The 13,710-nt window shown below is 36.9% G+C and overlaps 1 protein-coding gene across 4 annotated transcripts in view; it reads left to right on the top strand.

Moving 5' to 3' along the window:
* MYRIP (myosin VIIA and Rab interacting protein) overlaps positions 1–13,710 on the top strand; it is a 204,886-nt gene that overhangs the window by 15,089 nt on the left and 176,087 nt on the right. The window lies entirely within an intron of this gene.

Below are 13,710 nucleotides of genomic sequence, written 5' to 3' on the forward strand. Positions count from 1 at the left end.
GAGAAACAACTGCATGAGGATGGAACACAGATTTTTTGTTGGTTTTTTTTTTTTTTTTTTTTTTTGACTGTTTGTTGTACCATAGATTGTTCTGATTACTCTGGTAATTTTTCACAACGCAGCCAAGAGATTCTAGAAACGGCTTAAGGAGGGTGAGTGTGTGAGCTCTGTCTGCCTTTTTGTACCATGACTGGTTGTATCTTACTGGAGCCAGCATACCACATCTGGGAAGTGCTGGGGCATCTCGCCTCTTCTGTAGGATAGATTTATAGTAGGAGGAGGAGGGGCAAGGATGAAAGGCCTGCACACAGAAAATTGACCGGAAAGCCTAGATAGAGAAAATTTCTGCTGGTGTTTGTGATTTTCATTTTGCTGCTGAAGTTTTTTGTGACACCTAATTTTCATGACACAAGTAGAAAGCTGGTGTGAGACGACAGCTAAAACACTGGGAAGGTAGGTGTATTTCAAGTATATATGACTTCTGTCTTCTTACAAAGTTATGCCTTTTGCAAGTATTAAAGTATGTTAAAGTGCTGCTGTATAAGGAGCTGTAGTGACGAAGCAGAAGTTCTGAAATTCAGCTGTTATTTAAAATATGAATTTAAGTAGTTTCGATGACACTAAAATTGCAAGCGAAATTCAAATCTTACTTCTGACTTAAAAGCTATGACCTTTTTTATTTTCCTTTTTTTAAATCAGGCTACTCTGGTAGATTTTGGTTGCTTCGTTTGCAGCGCACCTTTTTGTCTTACTATCTGATTGAAAATATATAAGAAAATTACATGATCTTGCTATAGATTAGATTTTTCAACATGTAAGAAAAGAGATTAGATTTGCTTTGATGTTCTTGGCTCTATTGTGTTTGTATTTAGAATGCTATCAACTGGCAAAGTTTACCATATAGTTTCACTTTAGAAGTGAAACTCTTTAAGGATCTGTAATCTTTTCTGAGATAAAAAAGCTGGCGCATATATATATATATATATATATATGTTAGACTTTTAGACTTCTTTTAACAAATTCAAAACCAAGCTATATCTAAAGGTATGGTTTTGAATTTCTTTTTTTTTTATTCTTGTAATTAATTTGTGGTAGCAGCATTAAACTTTAAATGGAACTGTTGAAGCTTTTGCATGTGATACTTTCTTAAAATAGGGTTTCAGTATAATTCTTCATATCATTGTTATTTTTGGGTGCTTTTCCCCACCAAGATTTAAGTAGCTCTTTCACATATCTCTCTCTGTATTATTTCCATTGGTAACAATTATTTCTAAAGATCAAGAAATACTTAAAGGAATATATGCTAGATTTCCACTGTATCAGGAGAGTAATGAAAGCTAAAAATCTGTGAGTGGTTGATAACTTCAATTTTGCTTTTCTAATGGCAGCAGAACAGTTAACTAGCATACTACAAGAAGTGAAGCTTATCTTTGCTTCTGATAAATGTTTTAAGGTGGTAAAATAACAAATGTTTTAGAGCTAACATTCCAATGTTTTTTATAATATTGCTGGGTTTACATGCTAACTAATTTTTTTCATATCCTGTAAACAAAATGACACAATGCATGGAGAAAGGCCATACTGGTGATTTGCATTTTCTGCTGCAAAGCTGTTTTGAATTTCTCTGCAGTGAGGATTTTTGCAGTGGTTCTCTAATTTAAGTCTTTCTCACACCTATATCTCTGCTGTTATCAGACAGTTTGGTCTTATACATTTTGTGACAAAATTACTTGGCTACAGCTGGTAAGATAACAATAAGATAAACGTGTACATGTTTAGTGAGTAGTGGTTGGTTTGTTATGCCTTACTGCTTCGTATTGTTTTAGTTTCTTTTTTTGCCATGGCTTTCAACCTGATATGAGATTAATAATACTTATTGTTCCTTGACACTTGTTCACTCATTATCTTTCTGGTTTGATTATGTGTTTGTTGTTGTCTTTGGCAGTAGTGTTATTTACCCCTGTGTTACTGTAGTCACCCAGAGCAATTGTGGCTAAAATTATAACACAAACTTGCAAATGGATGGGCTGAGTTTACTGTGAATCGGTTGAAATAGACAAACGAGGCAGATCTGGTGTAACTAGGAAGGTGATTAGTTTGAATTTCTTGGTGTGTATGCTCAGGACGACCTTGTGTACATCCCTTCTGCCACTGAAGCTCTGCAGGCTATCTTTCAGCTCCTGGGACACTAAGAATCATACATGGCTTTTTGAGGAAGTTGACTGGACATGCTAATGACTTGTTTCCTCATCTACAGATTTATTAATCTTGAATTTCAGACTGCATGCAGCTGCAGAATGTCAGCAGTGGAAAAGACTGGACTGTGTTGAACATTAAACATCTAATATTTTAATATTTTGCTGTGCATAACATCTTTGTTGTCTGCAGTTCAGGAAGGACTGTGTCCTCTTTTTTTTTAAATGTTTATTTTTTTGAAAGAAATGACAGAGGAGAGCTAATAAGAGCTTCCAAGCCCAAATGCTTGTGTGTGAGGTAGGCTTTATACATAGCCAGATGTGTAAAAGTGTTTGCTGTCTTCTATTTGTTGCTTGCTTATTCAGTTTTCAAGACTGCCTAAATATGCCACTGTTTATTCTCATCCACTGTGGACAAAATCAAGTCGCCCTTTGGTTTTGTTTTTACAGTTCCTAATGTATTTATAACACATGTATCCATTTGTTTTAGGTCAGGAATGCTGAGAAGTCAAGGTGTTTTAAATAACTGAAATTATAATTTCACAGAAAATAATTATAATTTTGTGAAATTATAATTTCACAAAAAATAATTTCACAGAAAATAATTGTGGATCACCTTATTGTGGTAGATGTTCCTGATCTGTTATGTTTTAGCCATGTGGACAGGTTGAAAAGTGGCTGTTCTGATTCTAGCATTCAGAGTGGGTGCAAAGGGAGGCAAATTGGAAGGTCAGAAGGGTTCAGGCATGGAAGGACCTTAGTGGACATCAGCTGTAAACAGAGCAGACTGCAAAAGGAGCAGATGCTTTACCTGTCAGCAGCTGCTTTACCTTAGGGGGCCATGGTTGGAGTGACTTAAGCTGTCTTTTTGTAGTCATTGGCTAAGAAGAGTTTCCATCACCATAGTGAATGCTGGATCAGCCATTGGCACGCTGGTGTTTTAGTGGTAAAACTTGCACTGGGCAGGGATGAAAGTGCTTCTTTGCAGGCAGCAGAGCTCTCTTTTGTTTGAACCACTGCTGTTAATCACCTGAGAAGATGTATTTATAAAGAAAAACTACTGACCTTCTGGTGCCACATGGGTATGTGATCATAGCACTTTAACAACTTAATATATTGATGTGGGGTTTGCTGGAACAGCACAAGGGAAGTGTTGAGAACTGACTGTTGCCCACAGGCAGAAACATCACCATGTCTTGCTTGATTTTGTGTCTTTCATAGCTGGGTTGCTGTATATCAACTTTGCTGCCTTTATTTATAAAGTCACATTTTCAGTTGTAGTAAAGGCAGATGCAGTGATTTGTGATCAGTTTTGCAGAAGTGTTTTATTTGCAGAAAAAAATGAGATGTCTATGCTCACAGGAAGGCCCTCTCTACTCTGGTTGTTCTAATTACCTTTTTAGCCAAAGAATGAGTAAGGGATTAGGACAGAGATTTGTGCAGAAGATTATGAAATGGTTTAAATTACTTTTACCTACTTTATTCTTTTTGCTCCTTTTGCAGCATATCCTATTGTAGCGTGAGTAGGCCTGTGAAGAGGCTTCTGAAGAAACGTACTTGACAAAACCCAGAAACCAGTTTGGCACTTTCTTGTAAAACTACAGTAGACTTCAGTGTTTTTACAGTATGTGTCATGGGTCTTGTAGTGGATAAAATATTGAACTCCTTCCAAAGCTTGTTAATCAAAATATTGCCAGTGTGAGTAATATCAAACTGGCAAAATGCCAGTACAGACATTTGGGTAGCTATCTGTTGATTCTACATATCAGTCCTTGTTCCTCCTTCCTGTGGCAGGCTTGTACTAAATACCTTAAACCAAACAAAAACCAATCAAAAAACCTCTCCTGTCTGTTTTCCCTCTTCTTTCCTCCAAACAATGCCATTTTATAGCTGTTTTCCTAGTGAGGAAAGAACAGGAGATTGGTCTTGTTGTGTCAAGCTTCAGAGTTCCAGCAGATGAACTCGTTGATCAGTACCTTAATTGCTTGCAGTGATTTCATAAGGTCAGCCTTCCTGCCCTTCACTCTGATGAACAGTGTGGGGGAAGCCCATTATGCTGACTTTTAAATTTTTTTTATTTGAGCTGGTAGTCACTGTTCTGCTTCCTGGGTTGTCCTGACAGATACGTTCTCTCCCTGTGATAGAAGGTCTTAGAGCAGTTAGCTCCTCTGAGAAAGTTGTTCTTTGTGATTCTCGTGTTAAAACAGCTGCACGCTTCTCCAGTGTAAGGTTCTGCTGAGCTGTCATGAGTTTAGCACTCATATGCCTGGAATTATTTTTGGCTGCAAGAAATGATTCATCAGAATCATAGCTGCTGAATAAATAGATTATTTTGCTAGGGCTTTGACTTATAAAACAGGATGATTAAAACATATGTAGGGCACTACAGCTCTTCCCTGGAAGTAAGGGTTTATTAACAAGATTAAGAGCAAGACATCTTTTCTTTCTTTTTTTTTTTTTTTTAATAGCTTATCACCAGTTTTGTTACATAATGTTCCAAGATGCAAACCTGTTTTCTAGCTCATGCAGCCTGTCAGGATTAAGAGTTGTCAGTAACTGCATCTGTGTACTAGATGCTTAACCCTGCTACTGTGTTGCCCTCTCTCAACAGCTGTGTTTAATATTTTAACAGCTATCCCTTAGCAGTGTTCTCAGGTCAGGATAAGTTGCTTATCAAAAAATGGCTACTTGGATGAATTCTGCATGCAAGTCATAGCTAATGGTTGCTTTTGCTGCAGTCAGTAAGGGTGCACTTCAAAATTCATTTAGAAACTGTTAGTTGCTGCTAATTTCAGGAATTTTGATCCAAGCGTGCTGCTTGGTATGGGATAATGCCGTGATTGGGGTTAGACAAGGAAAGAGGTGTCTCAGCAATGATGCAAGGTCTTACCTTGTGCAGTGCAGCAGCATTTTGAGTCCTTTCTGTGGTTTGCCCAGAACTCCCTGCTTTGACACCTCAGGGTGCAAAGGTGGTGTCTGTGTAGGTTCTGCTGACTCTGATGTTGATCCCAGCCTCACCTGTAACTGGAGAAAGTGATTGCAGCTGACTAAACAGTAGGATCTAGTTTATGCTTTACAGGAGAGAAACCAGGGCACTGGGAAGAATCTGGCCTTTGAAGCAAAGAACTGAACAAAGAATCTGTTTCAAGTTATAGATTTGGGCCCAGTTTTTTTCCTGATTAATGGAGGAAAAAATGCCAGGCTACTTCCAAAGAGCAGCTTATGCTTAGTTGCCTCTAAAACTAGTTCTGTGCATCTTGCTTTTGAATATCATGGGAACTCACCATGAAGTTTCTTGCTATCTGAATGGCATGTAGATGCTGTAGGAGAAGTGCTGATGGAACTTCTCAACAAATTCTTTCTGCCAAGTATTTGAATATAGGCAGTGCCAGATGTGAGTTTTGGCTTTTTCAAAATGTATGTACAAATGCAGCTTCAGCTGAGAGGAAATTCTGGTGAACCAAGCATCATCTCTCATGTTTCTTCATGCTTATGAAAAAGTGCAAAAAAAAGCTTAATTTTAGGGAATATTCAAGAAACTTGTATAGAAAGAAATGTTTCCAGCTCACATTTTTAATATTGGACAGGCCATAAGCGATGTAGCTGAAGTACATCCCACGTTCAGTGTGCCAAGCTTGCATAAACTGTGGCTAAGTATTTAAAGAAAGCAGCATGATGTCACAGAGATGTTATAAAACTTATTGCACAATTTTTTTGTGTAATTTGGTCTTCATTGTGGGTTATGACTAATCAAATTATTGGCTACAATTTAGCTAAAAGCAGTGAGTGTTCCTAGTGATAATGAACAGCTATAATGTAAAATCAATATTTAATCTCCGATGTCTCGTGTATGAAAAGTCTGAGTTGTCAAACGTGACTTGTCGTAGTAATCTTCTTTCACCTGACTGGCCCTGCAGTGCAGGCAAGGGATGTTCTCTTGCATATGAACGTCTGTCTTTACAGTTTAGTCTATCTTAAGTGTTAGTTTATCTCTTTGCATGTTATTATAGCAGTACAATTGGTAGTACTTTGAAGTTGTGGCAGAACATGTAAATAAACATGAGAAAAATGGCTGCATAATGTATTTTATTCAGGATTTATTCTTCATATTAGATTTTAGAGAACAGGGATGCTCTGAGTGCATTTCCATAAAATGTTCAATAACTTGTAAGTAGTGCCAAGTGTTACAGTTTTGAGGTGTTGAGCATATTAATATGCTGTATTTAAAATGCGGGTTGGGTTTTGGTTTTGGGGTTTATGGCAGAAGAGATAGGTTTTACTGGAAATTTCTATTGCACCATGCCATAGGCCTGCCCTTGTCTGCGCTAATCTGGATGGAACTGTCTGAAGCTGCAAGCCTTCCTGTCTTTCTTATACTCACCTTTGGTTCTCAAGAAAATAAGAAATACTGCTCATGATTATGAGGTTAGCTTATTATGAGTCTGAGCTATGACTTTTCATTTAGATGTGAAATTTGACTTGTAATCCCTTTTTTTAGAAATATGCATTATGGAATTGTAAAAGTATACTTTTGAGAAACACTGATGATTCTGAAAGTAAAAGAATTTTGTTTCTGCCTACAATATATAGAAGTATTATAATATTTCAGAGACAGGACATCTAAGGAAATTAATATTGACTTGATTTACTGATGTTTTTATTTCCAGTATTGTTGGTGAATCAAGGGATAATATTTGCTTTGCTTATTTCAAGCATTTCCATGCTCTGTGTTCTTCATAGACAATGAAATTTCTCTCGTCATTTTTTGTGGCCAGTTCCTGTGCCCTGAATTTGGAGTAAAACCAAGAACAGCTGTAAGAAACAGCACAGGAAGGTGACAGAGTGAAAAAGGGCTGCTGTGAAGTTCAGTTGCCCTTGCAGCTGAGCAACTGACTATGGAGCTGTATCCCACTGCTTTTTGTTATAAAAAGGTGCATTTTGAATACTTCCTAATACTTCTTTTCTGAAGCCTATGAAGAGCTGAAAGCATCTTGGAATCCCCATGACAAATAAATCTTCTGGATTTAGATAAAATTTCTGGGTGTGGAAGGAGCACTTCGGGAGGTAAGGCTGCTGTACTGAGGAAAATTGGGAGTTTTGTTCACTGTGCTGAAGCTCAAGGGTGTATGTCACGAGATCTGCCTCAGCCTATTGAATCAGCAGAGGTGAACGCTAATAAATTGCTTTGGTGACTTTGTATTCACCTAAAACCTTATCCTTCAGGTTCTCAAGTACTCTTGTCTTTTGTGGCTTCCTTCTCAAAGCTGTGCCAGAGGAATAAGCTGTGCTAAAGGATATGTGGTTTTTAGAAATTCGTCCTGAGTCTAAGAATCTGTGTCTTAGGAGGTCCGTGGAAAAAGAGCTGCTTTATAAATCACTTGTGCCAGGCTCTTCACTGTTATACTTCATTCCAAAGTGAACTATTGCAAACTAGAATCTGCTTGCTTTCCAGAAATGTCACCATGTGTTGGTTAAGGGGAGTTCAATTTTTAGTGTTTATAATAATGTTCTGTGTTTATTGTGAGTTCTAAAGACTACCAGTCAGCTTCTGTGAGGAATGGAGGTGACTGAGTTAAGGTGTATATTAGAGATCGGTGATCTCTGTTTCCAAAATGCCGAAATTTTCAGCATGAAATTTTCTAAATGAAATTGTTGAACATTTTCAGCTAAAGGAAAGAGGGATATGCATGTGTGGGAGAATACCACAGATGTCAAAACACTTTGTCAACACTTCCAAAGTGTAGCTTCAGAAATATCTTTGGAGATAGTTTTTAACTGTAACACATTCTGCCACTTGTTGGTTCATATTTGACGTAAAATGGATTTGTTTTGGTTACTTCTGTGAAAATAATAGAAAAAGAATAGTAGTAGTAGAAATTAATAAGTCAAGTTTTGCATTTATAATATTTTAAACATACAAAAATTGTCAGGTGTATCTCAGCTGATGGTATTACTCAATATACCACAAAGTTTTGCTGCAGTGGGTGTTGCCTAAATACATAAACCTACCCTATGATAAATACAAGATAATTGTAATTTACCCTTGAGGGGTACAGTAAGGAAATTCATGTTTGCCTAAGGGAAGGAACTAACATATGGACAGTTACTGCAGTCATACTTTTTGCTGTAATTTAACTTGGGATAAGTTGTTAATGTACTGTTGCCTTTATTTACAGTTGGTATATATTTGGCTCTGTGCCTGAGGCAAGAGCAAGTCTTTGAACTGCCCACCAGAGTTGTTTTTTATTGGAATGAATTATATCTGCTGTCTATATTTGCTTATGCATCTTTTCCTTTATTGATATAATAATTTGATTCTCTTTCTAGTTATAACTTCAGGTTCTCTTGAAAGCAGTTGAACTCAAACATACTTTATAAGCTTTTTCCTCTGTGGTACTTATTTTATCCATTCTGCTATCCTAATTCCATAAATGAAAATAAAAATATCTCTATAAAGCTGGTTTACAACAGAATTAGTATCTTAGAGCATCATAGTAAGTCTTCATTAATGCTGTTTTTCAGTGCATTAGGAAGATGCAACCCTAGTGCTAGTTTATAGCAAATTACCTGTGGTTCTTGGTACAGTTTGCGTTACAATTTGGCTAGTAAATATTGGAAGGTGTACTGCAGATGATAAGGTGTTTCTGCAGCACATTCAGCTTGAAATGATATTCTAAATTTATCTTGGTTTTGTGAAGCACATTGGAAATGGAATGAAGCACAGAAGTCAGTGTTTGCATCTCAATCAAAGTCTAAATCAGGAAGTAATTTAAAAAGATGTCTGATGGAGGTGGCAGGGATTTCATAATTTTTTTCTGCTGTACAGAAACACTCTGATTGAGCTTTAACAAAAGAATGTTTAATTAATCTCTCTTGACTACTGTGTAGCATTTGTCAGTGAGGGTGGCTGATTATGTGCTGGTGGCATCTCTCTCCTTTATCCCTCTTCAGTTTTCATCAGTGCATGATGGTCTTTATGGTTTTTCTCAGCATAGCACTAGGAGGGAGGGGACCATTGTATTTTGGTAGAAGATTTATCATTAAAGGGGGGAAGGTCATTAGTGCTGCGCTGGGGTTCTGTGGTTTCTATAGTTCTCGAACCTGCAGGAAATGTTGAATTATTTGCTTCTGTTTTGATTTTTTGGGTTCTTTTTCTCATTTGCTTTCCTGTTTAAGAATAAAAATAAACTTGTGTTCTTCCAGAAGAATGTTGAACATATGATGAATTTTAAAGGCTTTTTTGGAGCTGCATGTAGGCTGTCAGTTATCCTGGAGATAATCCTGTGGTAATCCTTCCACTATGTTGGTCTCACAAAAGAATGAACCTGTCTTTTCAATTGATGTTCCTTCAGTTGATAGCAAGATGTCACCTATGACTATCTTTTGAAAACTTCGTTTTATTGGATTGTGGACTAATGTGAAAATAGTCACATACTTGTATGGCAGGTATGGAATATCTCTTGTTAGATAGGAGACTGTAATCTAAATAATGTCACTAGTAAAGAAACCTGCTCCATGCCATGAAATATTGTTTGGAGTTTCTATACGTGTGATAGATTTTGCCTGTTGTTATTTCACTGTTAGACTATTACAGGTAGCCAAATTTAGTGCATAAAAGGGGAATGTGAATTTGTGTTTCATGTATAATTAGTTGGTTATCTAGATAAAAAGTAATTTTGTTGTAAATCAATTAAAATTACTGTGAATTTGTATTTATTTTACTTTCATATTTTATGCACCGTGGTTCTTGAGAACAATTCTTCATGCTAACATGAAACCTAGTTAGCTAGTGTGGTCTGTGAACTGACAGATCTGTTCTATGGTAAGTGGTGAATGTGTGTAAAATTCGGTTTCTTCAGTTTCAAGAAGGAGCTCTTAAACAGTTTATAAATCAGTCCAGGACTGGTAAATTTTCTGTGTCTCAGCAAGCAAAGTATACAGTAGCCTGAGCATTGTTTTCTTCTCTGCCACGCGGACTTTTCATTTCTTTCCCCCAGGAGCTTTACTGTTCTGTCATTATAATACAATACTAATAATATTGACTATTTACTAGTTTTCTACTAGTATAGCATATAATGAAATGCTAATACACCCACACTAGCAAAGTGTGCCTTCAGATTGCCAGAGCAGGTGAGAAATCAGAGGAAGACAGCCTCTGAAATCAGAGGTTTATAATGAGTCAGACATGTGTGTTCGTGTTTGCTGTTAACACAGGCTGGACTTGCAGCTCTCCAGAGATGCAAACTTGTGATTTAAAAAGCTAGCTTAGAACTTAGGAAGTAGCCCAGTTTCAGAAAGGCTGGACAGAGATTGAATTAACTTTCATGTGTTTGCAATTGTCTTAAGCACCGTCTTTTGGATGGCACTTCTGTCAGCAAACTGTAAATGAGGGTTTTCCTGACATAGAGTACATCAGCTCTCTCTAAGTTCCTGCTTGAAGGAATTTTTAGTGTTTTATAGTGGTCTCAGGAGGAATAGTCTTTAAATCCTTAGATTTGCCAAATTTTAGTTCCTTTTCAGGCTGGTATTCTTATATTTTTGTATTCTGAATAAAAATAAGGACAGAACACAAGTATTAGTAACACAAATGAGGATAATTTTTCTTTCTAGTCAAACAAAATATTATTCTAGGCCTTAGTAGAGTGTATGATCTCCAAGAAGTGTTTTTCTGGTTGACAGTTCTCTCAAACTTCATTTCTTTAATCAATCGATGAAGCAGTTCCAGGCACTCTCATGCAAGCCATTTCTGCCCTCAGGTAATGTAAAAATATGCAGCATTCCATTAATCAACTTAGGACTCAGTTTCATAAAAGGAAGGCAGTAACTCCACTGTCACAGAAATTACTTTGTCCACTTTTCGAGAGTACTCTGCTTTGACCTACATGTCTCTGGCTAAGTTGATAGCTTTGGCATTTTTGTGATAACACAGACTATTTTTCAAAATTTTCCCCAATCTCATGTTTACAGTAGCTGAATTAAGTAAGGTATGTTTCAGATGCATATCAGTAATGACTCCTGCTAGGAATAGCAAGTGAGACTGCTGGGTTCAGTAGTTAAGTGGTTTTGTATGCTATTGAACAGGAGATTCCTGACAACAGGAAAGTCCTGTAGAGGACTCTTCATTAAAATGTTCTTTTAAGCAAATAGTCCTGGCCATACAACATCTACTTTTAATGAATTATAGCAGACGATAATGTTGCAAGAGGAGAAGGTGATATCATCACTTTGAGCAGAAATTATGATCTTAAATACATGTTGTCTTGGCATTGAAATCATTGCTGCTTTAGCATCAGTTATTGACATTACCATTAATTACAATTAATGTGATGAGTAAATCAGCAGTACATAATTGTAGTGTATATGAACAGCTAACAGTTTTTAAACTGCTGTGATGCTTTTTTCATTCAGAGGAACAATCTTCAAATACTGATGTTTGCTGCAGAATAGCACTCAAAAATTTGCAGAGCATTTTAGTAATGTATTTGATGTCTCCACATTTAACTTGCTTAATATGGTGGCATTTTCCTTTGATTAGTTTGCTTCATCATTTTACACTTTGTAATGGTGATTTGGGTTATCTAAGACAAGAGATATTAGGAAGGAGACAGAAGAAGAAAGAATATCTTTGAAGTCACTGTTATCTAGTAAAATCTGATGTTCCCTTTCTTTGCTTATTTTCTCTTGATTTGACTGCTTCTGTTGTGGCTGGCTTATGAGTTCAGCTCAGTTGGCTTTGCATAGATTAAACTCCTCTTCAGCACTATGGATTTCTTTCTTCACTCAAACGAATACGTTAGTTTTAGACAGCAGCAATTAGCTTGGAGGATGTAAAGTCAAGACCTAGTCTTTTTTTTCTGAATAATAAAAACCAAACCATGAGGTACTACAACTCCAAGATACATATATATTGAAGTCTCTGCATTTGTAGTTGCCTAATGTAGCAAAACTTGAGACCAAAATAGCTTACTGTAGATGGTAATGGATGTTAGGCTTCATGAAGCAGTCAGAAAATGAAGCAGGCAGAAATCACAAACACTGTATCTTTTTATATGCTGCACATTTTGATAAAACAAACATTCTCCATAGATATCTGTGGTGAGAAAAAGTCTGTCAGTGCTGATTAGATCTGTTGATACATGTTATATGGGTTGTCTCTCTTTTTGAACTCTTCATTTGTTTCCAAGTATTCTGCTGTTTTGCAAAGCTTTAAGTTGTGCTCTGTGTTCATTTTTACCTACATGGCCCGTGAGCTACTATTTACTACCTCATGTTGATCACACCTGATGCACTTCCTAGAGAAGCATTTAGGTTGCTTTAATAGATAAGCAAATGTTGAGAAGATTGCACATATTGCCATAGTTTTAAAGATTGAGACAGAAAATATGTTTGTATGGCCATAATAAACGACATAATAAATACAGTTGTATTTTTTGCAGAACCTTTTAGTTATATAATTACTCTCTCTGTTATCAATGTCAGAAAAGGCAATGAAAATAGTACATTTAAACAAAGCATGTGCATAGTCCTGATGATGGGTTGTTTGAAAGTGGATGTTGCTTCCTGGCAAGAATCATTTGTCAGGGTGTCCATTTTCCCTCTACCTTTTGAGAAATCTGGTGAAATTACCCAGGAAACTGAGTGGAAGGGGAGCCTCATACAGAAGGAGCTGTGCAAAGAGCAGCTGTCATTAAAAGCAGAAAAGCCTGTTTCCTGTGTACCAGAAGCTAGATGCCTTTGGCATTGGGGTGATCCTGGCTGTTGATTTAAAGCACTGGGGGTGTAGGAACTTTCTTCTTGTGTCGGGAAAGTCTCAAATGGCACTAGGGTTTTGTCATGCTATCCTTCGTATCCTGCCTCATCCTTGGCTCATGAAGTGTGTAGTAGGGGAAAAGAATGCACTGATCTCACTGAGTGCCTGTGTGTGTGTACACGGAGGCTTTGGGGTGTGGTCTGGAAGCTCTTCTGTGTGATGCCAGAATGGACTCACAAATCTGTCCTACCTTGGGGAAGAGAGGAAGGCTTCGCAGAGTTTGGCTGACTGATTTAGCAAGGTGTGCTCATGTGTGACTTAATGAAACCCTTTAATGTACCCCTACTTCAAAAAACTTGAATGAAAAAATTCTTATTCAAAGTTCCATATTCACTGTTTCTTGGTATTCTTTTATCAAATGCATTCTCTACCCCCTTGATACTAACTGCAAACTTGACAGCTGCTGCAAAAGTTGGTCTGAGTTCTTTAAATTTGATTCCTTGATGTCCTTTTAAAATCCCTAAAGCATTGGTGAGATGGAAGTATTCACTTATGCAACCTTTTCATCACCAGTAGGGTTGCATGACTGTGAGTAATTAGATTTTTTTGTAGAATATTGCACAAGAAGTAATAAAGCCATCTGTGTTTTCAATTTAGCAATGTTATGTCTTCAGGGCTTCTGAGGAATAAGAAGTTATATACTGATTTTCATCAAACAAGTATGAATACTCACTGGGAGAGAGTCTGCAGTATAAAAAAAATAAG

Source organism: Ammospiza caudacuta, chromosome 1 (genome assembly GCF_027887145.1).
Source record: "Ammospiza caudacuta isolate bAmmCau1 chromosome 1, bAmmCau1.pri, whole genome shotgun sequence".
In the NCBI taxonomy this organism is placed as follows: Eukaryota; Metazoa; Chordata; class Aves; order Passeriformes; family Passerellidae; genus Ammospiza; species Ammospiza caudacuta.